The sequence below is a fragment of the Bombina bombina genome, chromosome 1 (genome assembly GCF_027579735.1).
Source record: "Bombina bombina isolate aBomBom1 chromosome 1, aBomBom1.pri, whole genome shotgun sequence".
NCBI lineage: Eukaryota > Metazoa > Chordata > Amphibia > Anura > Bombinatoridae > Bombina > Bombina bombina.
In genome coordinates, this window is record NC_069499.1 from 1325864107 (window position 1) to 1325882983 (window position 18877).

The following is an 18877-nucleotide window of genomic DNA, read 5'->3' on the forward strand; positions in this document are numbered from 1 at the left end:
TTTAATAATATATTTGTCTTAACGATACCTATGTTTTAAATGTTCAATGTGTATTAAATACTTTTATATACCCTCTTGTGCCACACATATATTTTAATCTATACATTAATGCAGCACAATCACCATAATAAGCTATAGTGCTATATCGTTATTTATACGAACCACTATTACATTATTCACACTCAAATTCTATCGGACCTTGCCATCAATTGGCGCTCCTTTCTGACCATTATTTTGCATACCTTTCCATTTGTGGGTATTTGGGGACCCACTCCAGACAGGAGCTACAGGTCCATATTTTTAGCGCTGTAAGACAACACTGAACTTATCAGTAAACTGAAAGCTTTCATTTATGCTATACTATGCTGTGTTAATGTTTAGTTTAAGTACGATACTGTATATTAAGATGTGCCCTTACGGGTTGAGGGCCTAGGTAAGTCTTTACCTTGTACTGTTTTATCTATTACCTCAATAAAAATTATATTAAAAAAAAAAAAAAAAAGGCTGGAGAAGGGGGGCGGAGCCAACCACTGAAGAGGGCAGACGTATATGAGCAGAGCTCCTGACTAATGGACTAAACAGAGGAAAATAATTTAATATTACAAGCCTAGATGTCCTTTACTAACGCTCAATATCTCATATGCACTCATATAAGAAAGTGAGGCTAGAAGACATCCTATACTGAGGATACATGTAAAGCTATAGCTTCTCAACGTCACCATGTGGTAAGCGCTGAAGTTTTAACTACCGGTCCCTCTTGCTTCGGCAATCTATATTGAATGAGGAACTAGTTGATCGCAATATACCCTCTCTCTGATCTCTGGGCCGATATAGCTAATATTATTTCGCACAATTAAGAGTAGAGGAGGATATACCTATGAACTATTTATTTTTTGTACTCGTGGCGTAGTACTACAAAATGCCTCCTATAGAAATTCCTTCAGGTTTCTTGGAAACACTGAGTGGCCTACTTGACGGACACCATGCTGCCTTGGAAGATATGCTGTGTAAGGTGTCCAAACGTAGCAGTGCTTACTCGCTTCATCACTGCACCCAGCCTGAACCTGTTATGATGAGTGTGAGAGAGGTGATGCTTTGGGGGCCCCGGCGCTCACTCCCTATCTTTTATAATGCGCATAGGCGTGACTACATAGTTTGATGCTGAAAGACTTTTCAAACTGATGGCGGTAAAATAGAGGCTTTCCTGCTAGCTACAAGTTGTTTCCATGTGAAAATCGAAGGCAGTCGCTGACTACTACTGGCACGAATTCAGGATCTATGCTTGAAGAGTACTTTGACATACAGTCATAAGGAGAGGTATTGCCTAAAGTTGTAACAGAACTGCTCGATGTGGAGCCTGTCTTAATGGTTGGCAGGTGATCCGGAATACATTCATCTGCCTCCTTGTTGTACTCCTTATGGGTTACATGGACTGTCTTAAGTAATCTGAAATGGGACACTGATAATACGTATGCTTGCTGTTACACTGCTGTGCTAATAACTCAGCTTGTTGGGTAATTGCTGGATGCTTGACCATTTGCCCTATGCTTGCTTTGACCTGCACGGTTCTATGTGCTTTTTCTGCTTACTAACAAGTGACATTAATAACGGAACTGCTAAAGCATGGAAAATGAATATTTTACTATTTGCCTCATTTGACAGCAACATTATTGCCATCTTTGGGGCACTCATGCATGCATAGATCCCCATGTTTTCCTGGCCAGACAAGACCTATTATATATAGGGTTTGGTTCAGCAGGGTATTGCATGCTAAGTGATCTGCCTTAAATCAGACATGACCATGCTATGTATATATGTGTTTATAAATGTTTTAGCACTTTTTCTATAGTTGCACTTTACGGGTGATGAGATATTTGCATACCTGCTATGATGACAGGATATTCCTCATTTAATATACTATAATAATATAATAAATTTGATTATATATTTGAAAAGATTGCTAAATTCCCTTTCTTTTACACTAAGACTTTCATATCTATAGTGTCTATCTTTGCAAATTTAAAGAAATATAGCATTTTGGGTCTGCACCATTATTTTTGAGAGACTTTTTCTTGAGCTAACTAAGGTACATATTTTATGTGTTGAGCTTGCTTATCATCTATTATATAGCTCACTCCCTATCTCTAATACAACTAAGGGGGATATGAAGCCTAATGATAGGAAACTGGCTTTGCCACGTGAGGATACAGCGGCTAAGAGCACAGAGTGTGATAAGGAGAACTCCGATATTCTATCCCAGACTTGCAATGTTAATGCCACAAGGATTCGATCAGCTTTATCACAGAATCAGGAGATTGCGAAATACATCCCCATAGAGACCCCAGCTCGAAGAGGAACCCGGAAGCATGGTAATATGCAGAAACACACCTTGAACTCCTCATCATCTTTATTACAACCCCATAAATCTCTCCACATCGTCACACAAATTCTCAATTGGGACCCTGGTGGTTTACTTTTGTGGGACACTACTGGAATGCTGCCAAGACACCTGAAATCTGAAATCCTTATCTATGCTGCCACCTTATCGCTGCACTGGGATCCTGGTGGTTTTGATTTTTGGAGACATGGCTTGGAGCTGTTGGCTTTTCATGCGCATAGGAGTGGGTGTCAGGTTTTGCGGCTATACCTTTAAGTTGAGGTTACTTAAGTCTGCTCCTCCCCCTTCCACCTGCCGATTAATGTTTAGTATACTGACTTTTCAGCAAGAGAAGACACCTATCTAAACCTTCAGGCTCAAACCACAGAATTTACCTTATCTAAAACTGGGATTACAAACTTTCTTTATGTGCAGAGTTCAGGACTTTTTACACTGCTTACAAAGTCCCTCCTTGCCAGTTTTGGTAAACTACCAACCTCCGCTTCTCAACCGGCTTCAACCTCAACCAGCCTCATCTAAAAAACAACCCAAAGAGGACTTACTTGAATCAGACTGTCTTTGTCTATAACGGAGCTTTCTACTCCTAACCGCTCCTAGCTACAAACAAGCCGTAGTCTTGCAGCGCTCACACACTGCTTGTCACGTAGCCCTGAACACTGATCTGCTCCTGCCCACAAACAAGCCAAGTCTTGCTGCGCTCACACGCTACCTGTCAGGTAATCCCGGTCACTGATTGGTGCAACGCTACACACCCTCTCACTGTGTGTTCCCAGTCTGCAGCGGCTGCTTCTCTCCCTTCTCAGTCCTTTCACGCTGGCTCAGGATCTTACAGCATGCACTTACTCTCTCTGGGCTCATATGCTGCAGGAGCACATCTCACCCTATTAACCCTTTAACAACCAGTCTATGTTCCAAGTATTACCACAAGCCCTATAAGATTGAGAGTTAAAATACTAAGGACTCTGTCTCATATTACTCAGTTCCTATACTGATTCACCTCAGTCCTACAAACAACAATATTACAAGAACTGTATCTTCTACAAAGTTTGCATTACAGGCTCTCTTGCCAACCTCTTGTAACAAGGATTACAAGAGCTTCACAAACTTCTTGCTATAGAGAAAACAATTACTATTTATCAGCAGTTGAGATCCAGTTTACTTATAATAGGGTAACCTGTATACCCTGACAGTGGGGTAACGTAGGATAGCTAGCGACACACTGTAATAGTGCCTTTGTCAACATGAACGATGGACATCCGGACTTGTTATGTAACTTTTATTTAACCAATACCTATTTGAAGGTTGCTCAATGTGTTTTCTATAATATTGATTGATGTCGACAGGATGTGGAACTGCATGTTTAGTATCGCACTGAAAACCTCAAGTATCTATATTGTTCATTATAACAACTAAGACTACATTTATTTTATGTTAAGATTAATATCCTATTATGTATTGAATTAATGTTTACCCTCCTATCATTAAAGGATAAACTATTCTATCTATCATATATTTGCTAATTTAGGCGTGTAACTTGGACTTATGTTTTACTGCAAACTTTTACACAGGAGTTGAATTATTTCTTTAATTTTTAATTGCTAGTATATAACTTATTCTTTGTGTGATAATTCTGAGGTGTTACTTTCTTTTTTATGCTTTATCTACTAGATTAGGTCAAGCTAATACACACAGGGAGCTATTATAGGGTAGTAGTTACTGTCTTTATTTCAACAATATTGCCTGCAGTTACAAGTTCCTTTTTTGATTTTAAAATCTTATGCAGTGTTAGCACTTAAATCTTTCAAATATTCACAAGATCATTGTTCTTAGCTAAAGATACATTCTACACTAATATTTTAGTTTTTGTTTTATTGTTTTTGATCAATTCCGCAGAGCAACTATTTCACTATATATCAAGGAATATGATAGTCTTAGAGTACTCCCTTCATTAGTAAATTCAAGATGGTCTTTAACTTTAAAGGCCAAAATCTCTTATTTACTGAATATACTGTATATATATATATTTATGTATTTTGCTTTGGAGGTTGCAGACTAAAATTTAAAGAGCCTCTTATTTGTATTGAATAGCCAATGTTTTTGTTGTTCCCTTTTTTCCTTCTTCTTTTTTTTTTTTTTATATGCTCAAATCAGCTAGTATTTGGGCCAAATGCTTATTTTTCTTCAGGTGGTTACCTAATATTTCACTCTCAGTATTTAATACCTATTGTATGGGTTGGTGGTCCTGCTACCAGTGGCCGAGGTGGCGTGGACTTTTATGCCTGTATGGCCACATGTAGAATGCAGTATAACTGTATTTAATGCGTAGAAATAAGCCCTCATAGACAATGCTTTAAGTTTAGTATGTAACCTCTATGTTATACTTATATAGATAATATTTGATTTGTTCCTAAAATTCTGGTATGTTTATACAATAATATTTAAATTTTTGTCCGGTTGGCTTCATATCTTCCAACCCCCATTTATATAAGTTTTAGCATTTTTTAATTAAGCTTAGAGCATATTGCGCGGTTTCTCTTGCAAAATACCGCATTTCTAATCATACTTTTTATTTATTTTATATTGTAACTATGAATATCTATAACTCAGCGAATATATATATATATATATATATATATATATATATATACAGGGAGTGCAGAATTATTAGGCAAATTAGTATTTTGACCACATCATCCTCTTTATGCATGTTGTCTTACTCCAAGCTGTATAGGCTCGAAAGCCTACTACCAATTAAGCATCTCTGTAATGAGAAGGGGTGTGGTCTAATGACATCAACACCCTATATCAGGTGTGCATAATTATTAGGCAACTTCCTTTCCTTTGGCAAAATGGGTCAAAAGAAGGACTTGACAGGCTCAGAAAAGTCAAAAATAGTGAGATATCTTGCAGAGGGATGCAGCACTCTTAAAATTGCAAAGCTTCTGAAGCGTGATCATCGAACAATCAAGCGTTTCATTCAAAATAGTCAACAGGGTCGCAAGAAGCGTGTGGAAAAACCAAGGCACAAAATAACTGCCCATGAACTGAGAAAAGTCAAGCGTGCAGCTGCCAAGATGCCACTTGCCACCAGTTTGGCCATATTTCAGAGCTGCAACATCACTGGAGTGTCCAAAAGCACAAGGTGTGCAATACTCAGAGACATGGCCAAGGTAAGAAAGGCTGAAAGACGACCACCACTGAACAAGACACACAAGCTGAAACGTCAAGACTGGGCCAAGAAATATCTCAAGACTGATTTTTCTAAGGTTTTATGGACTGATGAAATGAGAGTGAGTCTTGATGGGCCAGATGGATGGGCCCGTGGCTGGATTGGTAAAGAGCAGAGAGCTCCAGTCCAACTCAGATGCCAGCAAGGTGGAGGTGGAGTACTGGTTTGGGCTGGTATCATCAAAGATGAGCTTGTGGGGCCTTTTCGGGTTGAGGATGGAGTCAAGCTCAATGTCATGAGCGCTTCCGTTCATCGCCGTGTCGCCGCGGCTCCCGGAACTCCTCTGTGTCTCTGACGTCATGTTGCTTAGCAACATGACGCTTTCTCTCACACCCCTCTGATGACGGTTACGCTCCTGCCCTTTAAATCTCGGCGGGAGATCTGAATCTGGGCCCGTTTGTTTGTTTCCCTGGATTGTGAGTACCATATCAGTTTTATTCTTCTGTGTACCGACTTCTGCCTGCCTGACCAAGCCTCTTGCCTAATCCCTACTTGCTGATATTTGGACATTGACTTCTGCCTGCCTGACCTTGCCTGTAGCTATTACCCTTTTGCTGACACTTGGATGCCGACTTCTGCTTGCCTGACCCTGTCTTTTGCCTATACCTTTTGCTGATATTTGGATGCCGACTTCTGCCTGCCTGACCTTGCTTTGGCCTTTACCTTTAAACCTATTCTTTGTTAAACAAGACCTGCTTAAAGGGACATTTTACTTTTACAAGCTGCAAAAGAGAACTTTGCCTTTCTGTTTGTTATACACCTGCTTAAAAGGGACATTTACTTTTACAAGCTGCAAAAGAGAACTTTGCCTTTCTGTTTGTTATAAACCTGCTTAAAGGGACATTATACTTTTACAAGCTGCAAAAGAGAACTTTGCCTTTCTGTTTGTTATACACCTGCTTAAAAGGGACATTTACTTTTACAAGCTGCAAAAGAGAACTTTGCCTTTCTGTTTGTTATAAACCTGCTTAAAGGGACATTATACTTTTACAAGCTGCAAAAGAGAACTTTTCCTTTGTTTTACAAGCCTGCTAAAGAGGACCTTTTTCAGAAGCTTCAAAGTAAGAGCATTTCCTTTTTGTTCTTTGTACTACTTAAAGGGACGTTTTATCCTTTGTGGCTTTCCTGCATTCTGGAACAATATTCATTTTTGTTATCTTCTAATCTGCTTCCTGAGTGGGTCACGTCCTGGATATTTCTCAGTGTGCTAGCGTGTGCTTTCAATTCACGCTAGCAGTTGGGTTACATCCCGGATTGATTCCAGAGCGGCTGACATTACAAACGGGCCATAAAAATGGACCCCACTGAATTATCTATGGCCGTGGCTCACCAGGGACAGCTCTTGGGTTCTCATGCCACTCACTTGCAGTCTCTGGACACTAAACTTGATCAAATTACTGCTCTATTACAAAATTTGGTTGCTACCGCACCTCCCAATCCTAATCCCAATCCAAATCCGATTGAGGCATTACCTCCTCCGATTCCTAACAATCAGTCTCAGGTACAACTAAGTCCCAGGATTCCTCTTCCGGATAAATATGATGGGAATCCTGAAGAATGTAGAGGCTTTTTGAATCAATGCCGTCTTCATTTCCGAAATAGCCCTACTCTCTTTGCTACTGCCTCTTCTAGAATCACGTTTCTTATTTCCTTAATGAAAGGAAAAGCCTTGGCTTGGGTGTCACCTTTGCTAGAAAAGAATGATCCTATACTGTTGGATGTTGATACATTTCTATCTACATTCTCAAACGTATTCGATAAACCTGGAAGGTCATCCGCTGCTGAAGCAACTCTCCTGGATTTACGTCAAGGAAATCAACCAGTCTCTCAATATGCAATTGAGTTCCGCACCCTTGCCTCTGAAACCACTTGGAATCAGGGAGCACTCAGAGCCGCTTTCCGTAAAGGACTTTCTGAGCGTCTCAAGGATGAATTGGTGTATCGTGAACTTCCAGAGTCCTTAGAAGCCTTAATAAATCTCTGTATCTGTCTCGACGCCAGGTTTCGTGAACGCCAACAAGAAAAGGATAGAACACAGAGGACTGCCACTCGAACTCCTTTTCGTTTAGCTCCTCGTTTTTCTAGTCCAGTCACTCCAGCCTCTCCTACTACTGATCAGGCTGAACCCATGGAAGTAGGAAGTATAAAATTAACTGAGACTGAACGCTTAAGAAGACGGACTCTTGGCTTATGTCTGTACTGTGGCCTTAAAGGACATTTATTAAGGGATTGTCCTACTAGGCCAGTAAAAGCCAGGGCTTAACTCTAGTCCAGGGAACTGAGTTAAGCCAAAATAGTGGTCATTCCCTATACAAGAAACTCTTTGTTCCAGTAACTCTTCTAATTGGACAAAAGAAGATCTATACCCAAGCCCTAATTGATTCTGGTGCTGGAGGTGTGTTCATTGACTCTACATTTGTTTCTACTCATTCTATACCCTTACTAAAGAAGGAGTATTCCATTTCAGTCTCTACGGTCAGTGGAGATCCTTTGGGTTCTGGATACATTCAGTTTTCTACTCAACCCTTAATCCTCACCGTAGGAATACTTCATTCTGAGACAATTTGTTTCGATGTCATTCCCACTCCGCAATTTCCCATTATCTTGGGATTACCCTGGCTCCAGATTCACAATCCCATTTTTTCTTGGACTTTCGGTGAACTCACTTCCTGGGGATCTACATGCCAGACTAAATGTCTTCAAGAGATTACTAAGTTACCACTCACTATTGCTCTCACAGTTGAAACTCCGGAATCCTTACCTATGCATTACCATGACTTTGTGGATGTCTTCTCCAAAAAAGAAGCGGAACGTCTTCCTCCTCATCGCCCTTTTGATTGTCCCATTGACCTCCTTCCTGGGGCTGCCTATCCTCGAGGCAAAACATATCCACTTTCTAAACCAGAAAACATGGCTCTGGAAGAATATATAAAAGACAATCTGGCTAGAGGATTTATTCGACCCTCCTCTTCCCCTGTAGGGGCTGGTTTCTTTTTTGTGGGAAAAAAGGATGGCGGATTAAGACCCTGTATTGATTATCGTGGATTGAATCAGATTACCATCAAGAACAGTTATCCTCTGCCCCTTATTCCTGAACTTTTTACTTATCTTCAGGGAGCCACCATTTTCACCAAACTCGACCTACGTGGTGCATACAACTTGATCCGTATACGCAAAGGAGATGAGTGGAAGACTGCCTTTAACACTCGATTTGGGCATTATGAATATTTGGTCATGCCCTTTGGGCTATGCAATGCTCCGGCGGTTTTCCAGCATTTTGTAAATGAGATCTTTCGTGATTTTTTGAATATTTTTGTTATCATATACCTGGACGACATCTTAATTTTTTCTCAGAACCACCAAGATCATGTGCACCACGTCAAGAAAGTACTTCAACGTCTAAGAGAATTCCATCTGTTTGCTAAACTGGAGAAATGTTCTTTCCATCAAAAAATCATACCCTTTCTGGGTTATGTAATATCGGCATCTGGATTCGAAATGGACCCTACTAAACTTTCTGCCATTTTGGATTGGCCTAGACCTGATTCTTTGAAGGCTTTACAACGTTTCCTAGGCTTCGCCAATTATTACAGAAAGTTCATCAAGAATTTTGCTACTATTACTTCTCCTCTTACTTCTCTCACAAGAAAAGGACAAAACTGTAAAGTATGGCCGTCTGAGGCTATAGAAGCTTTTGAATCTCTCAAAGAAGCTTTTTCCTCAGCTCCTATCCTTCGTCATCCAAATCCTGAGTTTCAATTTATTCTGGAGGTGGATGCTTCCTCTGTTGCTGCTGGAGCGGTTCTGTCTCAACGAATACCAGAGACTGGAAGGATTCATCCTGTTGCTTTTTTCTCTAAAAAATTCACTCCTTCCGAATTTAACTATGACGTAGGGAATAAAGAGTTGCTTGCCATCAAGATGGCATTGGATGAATGGAGACATTGGCTGGAAGGTACTTCTTTGCCATTTACTATACTTACTGATCATAAGAACCTTCTGTATCTCCAAACAGCCAAACGACTAAATTCCAGGCAAGCACGCTGGTCCTTATTCTTCTCTCGGTTTCACTATAATTTGTCTTACATACCTGGTTCAAAAAATATTAAAGCAGACGCACTTTCCAGACAATTTCAAGATACCCCAGTTCCTGAGTCTGGTACCATTCTCCAACCTCATGAAGTCATTGCCCAGTTAACAACTTCTTGGTTACAAGAATTACAGTCCGCTCAAGAGCGTCTTCCTTTGTCCTGTAAACCTCCCAATGGTTTACTCTTTGTTCCTGAACGCCTTCGTTCCAAGATTTTATTTTGGGCTCATGATAGTCCCCTTTCTGGACATCCTGGCATCAGTATTACCACTCGAAACCTCAAACAACATGTCTGGTGGCCTACACTCTCTCAAGATGTGAAGGATTACGTCTCAGTATGCACACAATGTGCCATGAACAAAACTCCACGCCAACTTCCTTCAGGATTACTCCAACCATTGCCTATACCTCACCAGCCTTGGACTCATGTATCCATGGACTTTATTACCGATCTTCCCTTGTCCACTGGGAACAATACTATCTGGGTGGTGGTCGACAGGTTCACTAAGACGGCTCATTTTGTACCCTTGCCAGGATTACCATCTGCCAAAAGACTCTCTGAACTTTTTATTCTACATATTGTAAGAATCCATGGATTTCCTCTTGATATTGTTTCAGATAGAGGGGTACAATTCGTTTCTCGATTTTGGAGGTCACTTTGTAAACATTTTGGTACTACTATATCTCTCTCTACTTCTCACCACCCACAATCGAATGGTCAGACTGAAAGAGTAAACCAGTGTCTTGAAACATATCTTAGACATTATGTGGATCATTATCATTCTAACTGGACTTCTTACCTTCCTTTGGCTGAATTGGCCCATAATGCCCGGTACAATTCCTCCCTTCAGACTTCTCCTTTTCATGCAGCTTACGGATATCAGCCTAGGACGTTCCCTTTGCATACTTCCTCCACAGTGAATCCTGCTTCTGATCTTACAGCCCGAAGATTAACTCGACATTGGCAGAAGATACATCGTATTCTTTCTGTAACTTCTAGACGTTACAAGTTCTTTTCGGATCTTCGACGGAAAAAGGCTCCCAAATATCGCCCTGGTGATAAAGTTTGGATTTCCTCTCGATTTCTTCGCCTGAAACAACCTTCTAACAAATTGGGACCACGATATGTGGGTCCTTTCCGAATACTGGGTCAGGTATGTTCCACTGCTTATCGGGTAGCTTTACCCAAGTCTCTCAAAGTCCATCCGGTATTCCATGTTTCTCTTTTAAAACCTGTGATGATTAACAGGTATTCTAAGCCTTTTTCTAAACCTCCACCGTTATTGGTGCATGGACATCCTGAGTTTGAGATCAGCCATATTCTAGATTCCAAATTGCGGGGCAAGAAATTGTATTATCTCATTCATTGGAAGGGTTATCCAGTCACGGAACGTTCTTGGGAACCTGCTCATCAAGTAAATGCTCCAATATTGGTCAAGACCTTCCACAAGACTCATCCTGATAGACCTGGTCCTGTCCCCCGGAGGGGCCCTTGAGGAGGGGGTGCTGTCATGAGCGCTTCCGTTCATCGCCGTGTCGCCGCGGCTCCCGGAACTCCTCTGTGTCTCTGACGTCATGTTGCTTAGCAACATGACGCTTTCTCTCACACCCCTCTGATGACGGTTACGCTCCTGCCCTTTAAATCTCGGCGGGAGATCTGAATCTGGGCCCGTTTGTTTGTTTCCCTGGATTGTGAGTACCATATCAGTTTTATTCTTCTGTGTACCGACTTCTGCCTGCCTGACCAAGCCTCTTGCCTAATCCCTACTTGCTGATATTTGGACATTGACTTCTGCCTGCCTGACCTTGCCTGTAGCTATTACCCTTTTGCTGACACTTGGATGCCGACTTCTGCTTGCCTGACCCTGTCTTTTGCCTATACCTTTTGCTGATATTTGGATGCCGACTTCTGCCTGCCTGACCTTGCTTTGGCCTTTACCTTTAAACCTATTCTTTGTTAAACAAGACCTGCTTAAAGGGACATTTTACTTTTACAAGCTGCAAAAGAGAACTTTGCCTTTCTGTTTGTTATACACCTGCTTAAAAGGGACATTTACTTTTACAAGCTGCAAAAGAGAACTTTGCCTTTCTGTTTGTTATAAACCTGCTTAAAGGGACATTATACTTTTACAAGCTGCAAAAGAGAACTTTGCCTTTCTGTTTGTTATACACCTGCTTAAAAGGGACATTTACTTTTACAAGCTGCAAAAGAGAACTTTGCCTTTCTGTTTGTTATAAACCTGCTTAAAGGGACATTATACTTTTACAAGCTGCAAAAGAGAACTTTTCCTTTGTTTTACAAGCCTGCTAAAGAGGACCTTTTTCAGAAGCTTCAAAGTAAGAGCATTTCCTTTTTGTTCTTTGTACTACTTAAAGGGACGTTTTATCCTTTGTGGCTTTCCTGCATTCTGGAACAATATTCATTTTTGTTATCTTCTAATCTGCTTCCTGAGTGGGTCACGTCCTGGATATTTCTCAGTGTGCTAGCGTGTGCTTTCAATTCACGCTAGCAGTTGGGTTACATCCCGGATTGATTCCAGAGCGGCTGACACTCAACTCCCAGTCCTACTGCCAGTTTCTGGAAGACACCTTCTTCAAACAGTGGTACAGGAAGAAGTCTGCATCCTTCAAGAAAAACATGATTTTCATGCAGGACAATGCTCCATCACACGCGTCCAAGTACTCCACAGCGTGGCTGGCAAGAAAGGGTATAAAAGAAGAAAATCTAATGACATGGCCTCCTTGTTCACCTGATCTGAACCCCATTGAGAACCTGTGGTCCATCATCAAATGTGAGATTTACAAGGAGGGAAAACAGTACACCTCTCTGAACAGTGTCTGGGAGGCTGTGGTTGCTGCTGCACGCAATGTTGATGGTGAACAGATCAAAACACTGACAGAATCCATGGATGGCAGGCTTTTGAGTGTCCTTGGTCACTGATTTGTTTTTGTTTTGTTTTTGAATGTCAGAAATGTATATTTGTGAATGTTGAGATGTTATATTGGTTTCACTGGTAAAAATAAATAATTGAAATGGGTATATATTTGTTTTTTGTTAAGTTGCCTAATAATTATGCACAGTAATAGTCACCTGCACACACAGATATCCCCCTAAAATAGCTAAAACTAAAAATAAACTAAAAACTACTTCCAAAACTATTCAGCTTTGATATTAATGAGTTTTTTGGGTTCATTGAGAACATGGTTGTTGTTCAATAATAAAATTAATCCTCAAAAATACAACTTGGCTAATAATTCTGCACTCCCTGTATATCTATATATATATATATATATATATATATATATATATATATATATATATATATATATATATATATATATCTGGCCTATATGATGTGAATTAGCTCCCTACTAAATTATATGGCTGGTTATCTATATATTTATTTTTTCTGTTTTACAAAAATATATTTCTATTAATACCCACTTTCCTTACAGTTATAACTTATTTCTTTGTGGTTAGTTGTAACATTGGTAGAGATCAGGTAATTATTCATTAAAAGGAAACTACAGCTTAGATTAAGGGTTTATAATATGCAACAGTCATATAATGTTTGTGCCCCTTTATATAAGTTGTGTTATAATTGGTCTCTCCTTATCTCTTAGTGCATATCTACAGTTATAAAACAACTCTGTTTAGACAATGATTAACCATATTATATGATGCCCTATTTCTACCTATAATAACTGAAGGGTATTTCTTTCTAAACTATACAGATTGTTATGTTCTATACAATTACAAGGAATTATTGTTATTCTCATATATAATGTTTATGCTGACAAGCATATCTACTTGTATCTCTTTTTCTTTCTGTATTATATAAGAAAATCTCAATAAAATTATATAAAGAAAAAGTCTGGAGTAGACTGTCCTTTTAACTGTTTAAAGTATATATATATATATGTGTGTGTATATATATATATATATATATATATATACATACAGATATAGATGTAGAGATATATTCCTGACAGTCACAAGGCATTTATGCTTTTGTATGTGAAGTAATTGCAATATAAAATATTGCTGTTCTATTTCTAGACTCTGGTTTTTCAGACAAGTGGAATAATTGCATTCATGTAGCATATCTAACTCAGTAGCACTGGGCTGTGTTCTTATTGGCAAACTATGGTGTGATCATTTATTTTACTGCTGAATATACATAAAAAAGCAACAAGCGTGTTTATTATTTGAGAAATGCTGCAATTATTTAGATATTAGCGAATACAAATAATAACAGCACTCAATTAATTATTGCTGGTACGTCAGATTTCATAACCTTATGTTCTCATTTAGAATGAATATTATTCTTAGGTTTTACGTGCAGTGATCTCTAGGGTCACTAATAGCTTGTTTACTTTTCTTGGAAATTATTCAGTGTTAACCAAGTTAATGCAAACCTTATACATTTTGATCGATTTCTTGTAGTCCAACAATTCACTTCTTTCTGACTTATTTTACAGCTAAGAGTACTGCAAATGATAGTAAACCATTATACTTTTTAATTTATGAGCAAGCAAGAAATAAAAGCAACACAGAAGACAAAAGCTCATAAATATTTACTGCCTCTTTTTATCAAAGTCCGAGTTTCATGTGTGTAGAAAAACAGGCATACTTTCCCTTTATTTTGTCATTTTAAAAATTATTTTTTGCCCATTGCAACCATCTCCTATACTGATAATTTCAATACAACAGTATTTTCTATATGGCAACATATAGTGCTTGAAGGGGAGGGGGGGGGCATTTTGTGTTCCTCAATGGGAGGGGCAGGACCAGGCATATTATTGGTGGATCAGCGTGCAATAGACAGGGTCTGGCAGGGCCGGACTGGTGTGGGTAGGACGGGGAAGAGCTGTGGAGGCTCATGCAGAGTAGCTGTGGGAAACCCAGAAGGATCATAGGGTGATCACAGCTGGGGCACATAGGGGGACAGCCATTATGCTGGGGGGCGTGCCCGTGCCCCCAGCCCCATTACATCACCATTTCTGCTATCCACTTGGAGTGCTGTATTGAAAAAAACAGAGCAAAGATTGAGAAATTATATATTTTTTTCCTTTATAAGTCTCAGACTAATACATTTTTTGAAGAGAACAATCAATTTTGCTTAGAAAGAAAAAATACAGATCATTTATTGCTTTTTATTTCATTTAGTGACTGCTTGATGAAAGCAAAAGAATCCTGAGACAATATTTTATAGTAAATATTATTTTCCTTGCTGCATAACAATAATAAGTGCTTTAATAGAAGCCACAATATACTATCACTTTAGATGGGATTTTTATTTTAAATTTTTGTAATATCCCAAATGACCTAAAATAATCTGATATGTCAAAATGTCATGTCTCAAAAAACAACAACATATTATGTAAACAGTAAGAAGGGCCTCAGTATATAAAAGGAATGCATAGCATTAGGAACACTGTCCCAATTACTAATAACAATAATTTAGCCAAACATAAAATGCTTTAATAACTAATTAATAACATTACTGACTTTCTTACATGCTTTTAAAATTCATCCTGATGTTTTGTCACTCAATAGAAGTAGGGCACTAGTAAATGATAAGACATGTTGCTATGGTAACGCATTTTCTTTAGATTTATATTATATTTGTGAACACATAATTAATGATTTTTCTTTGAGATGCACAACATTTCTGAGCTGTATATTAAAATGCATACTAATAATAAACAATGTACATTCAGAGATAATGTGGAACAGCCCCTTCAGAGAACAATAAGTATTCACTATAACATTTTAAATTCTCCAAATTTTGAACACCATTCTGTTCCATAAGAATTTGCCACCCAGAAACACTGGGTTTATATTCTAACCCATTCAAATCCAGTAGATGAGATTCAATTTGAATTAATTAAATACAATTGAATGAATTAAATTGAACCAAAATTGTTTTTTTTTTTATTGTAATTGCTGCAATGCTTGTAACCCCCATAATGTACATAGAATGACATGTACAAACGCATAGAATATAGTATAACATGTATTTCATCAATCTTTTAAACCCTTAAAATGTTCTGATATGTTAGAGAGATTTATTATTGCACTATTGCTTGCTTGTTCTATTCCTGCATTGCAAAAGCCAACTCCAGTCCAGCATTACAATAATGGTAGCTAGCTGAAAACGTATGGCGAGACAATGACAAGAGCCAAATGTGTAGCTACTAATCAGCAGTTCGCTCCCATGTGTGTAGGATGTGTGCACATTCTTTTTAACAAAGGTTTCTGAGATAACAAAGTAAATATGAAAATAGGAGTGAATTTAAAAGTGTCTTAAAATGACGTTATATTTGAATTATGGTTTAATTTTTACTTTCCTATCCCTTTAACCTCAGCTCACATAGAAGGGAAATATACAGACAGTATTGAAATGATATTTAAATAAGATGTTTGTGAAATAAGGAGCAGTTTTACACAATAGTGAGGCAATTGTGCAGAGTTTATATAGCAAGCTGCCATGCAGGGTCACATATGGTCCTTAAAGGGATATGAAGCCCCAATTATTTTTTGATTCAGATAAAACTTACAGTTTTAAACAACTTTCCAATTTACTTCTATTATCTAATTTGCTTCATTCTCTTGATATTCTTTGTTGAATGAGCAGCAATGCACTATTGGGAGCTAGCTGAATGTATTGGGTGAGCCAATAACATAAAGCATATATGCGGGCCACAAATCAGCAACTCCTGAGACTACCTAAATATCCTTTATGACAAAGGATATTAAGAGAACAAAACAAAATAGATAACAGAGGTAAACTGGAAATCACGAAAGAAAACATTTGGGTTTCATGTCCCTTTAAGGCCTCTCATTGTTTAATCGTAAAGTTCTGATGGGGGAAAAAGGAGGGGAGTTAGGCAAAATAGAAGAAAAAACATTAAACCAGTATGCCAACACGTTTCGGCCTAGACTAGGCCTTTCTCAAGACTATGTATGATAGTCTTGAGAAAGGCCTAGTCTAGGCCGAAACGCGTTGGCATACTGGTGAGCTTGGTTTTAATTACCTATATTATATATCATATACAGTGTTGCACTATTTGTTTCTCTTTTGTTCCCTTTTAGGTTTTTTATCGATGTATTTGTTTGTTATGGATCTTACCAAGGATTTTTAACATCTGAATTAAGGATTTGTTTTCACTAGATCTTTAGTGCTTTTTAATATTATCACTGATTTTCTATTTTTGTCTTTTGATATTTTTGTCTTTTGATTTTTGTCTTTTGATTTTTGACCTTTGTTTATCATTTGAATTCAAGTTTTCCACGTGGATTTTTTCACAAGTTATTTTTATTTTTATTTTTATACACCTCACGGATTTACAATTTTTTAATTTAGCAGCTGAACCGCAATAATTTGACCCACTCAACGTTTACATTCTACTATTATTGACTTCACGTTATATTTCTACACGTCACTTTGGAGGAAACACTACTGGATTCACTTACATATAACCGGTTGAACATTTGAACATTTTTTATGTACGCCAATTTTTGTGAACACTATTTTTTGTGAATGCTATTTTTCTTTTTTGTGAATGCTATTTTTCTTTGTTGAAAGCTATTGTGTGCACTCAATTACTCACTTAGGTTGTTTATATTATTGAATGTACATGTCCTTCTAACTCCTCATCACTGGCTCACTAAGTCAGCGTCACATGCTTTACTCCATTGGATATTTTTAGATATTTTTAGATTTGTTTATTATATATTTTTTTGTTAAGTCAGACATGGATCCATGCGTCTGATTGCCATTTGTAAAATTTTTATATGTATTAAAATGTACCTTTTATTAGCCTTCTAAGCTTTTTAGCGCTTACTCTCTCCCCGTTAAAACCAATAAGCATGGGCTAGATTACAAGTGGAGCGCAATCATTTGTGCCCAATCGATAAATGGTATATCGCGAGGGTTTGCGCCAATTGGGTTTACCGCTCGTATTACAAGTTGAAAGTAAACGCGATCACGGGAGTGAAATCACGAATTACGATAGAATCATTACCGCAATTTCAGAGCTCTAGTTAACTGTTTCACGAAACATAAAAGCTGCACAAAACACATCAAAAATACATTACAAAGTTTAGTTATACTCATAATGACACCATCTAATAAAAATTATTCAAAAAAATATTGCACACAACTGTTATAAGGGCTGAAAGATATTAGATCTCAAGTGTTAGAAAAAAGATCTCTAAAGATAGATATGAATGTATATATATATATATATATGTGTGTGTGTACATATGTATTTATGTATTTATATGTGTTTATATGTATTTACAGACATATATACACATATAAACACATAAACATCCACAATCAAACAGAAACAGACAACCACAGACATTATTAGGCACCATCAGTATGAGCTGCTTCTCTGTGGCTGCCTCACATCCTCCTGGGTTAGTCCACACCAGGGAATATTTACTTGCACAGTCTTCCTGTACAAATATGGTGGCAGCTTCTTCTGTGCAACACTGGGGTTGTGATCTTGAAAAATCCTTCCACCATAAGGGCACGTTTATACACTTGACATATACTGTAAGCACTCTTTTACTGGGCGAAGTGCACACAGAGGGGCTAGACATGCTGCAGGTGAAGCGTGGGCACCACTACCCCCATAGGAATGTCACTACTGACTGAGGGGCCACAAGACGTCCCTTAGTTATGCCCCTACCCAAATATCAGGACACTTCCCTGGGCCAGCTCACAGGAACAGGGTGAGGGATGAGACCATCCGTGACCTGGCTCACAGACACAGAAAGGCAGTGAGAGGCAGGGCTGGGCCTGTATCATGCACACATAATGCTGGTGACAGGGCAGGGCTAAATTCACTGTTTCAGTATTCAATTAACATTTATTGTTATTTTATATATCCATATAAGGTATCACTAAAAAAGCTTGTTTGTCTGTTAAAACTGGTATATAATATGTAGTAGTGCACTTAACAAGAGACCAGATAATTAAAGTGAAACCAATAGTCAGCAAAAGTGCCAAAATTGCTTGTGTCTTTTACGCATGGAAACTGGAGGGAAAATGTCGTCTTTAAGGGGTTAACTTTATTTTGAGTTTAATCTGCTGCCCATCTGCATCTCTGCTGTCCAGAAATCTTTCTTATGATATATAGCAGA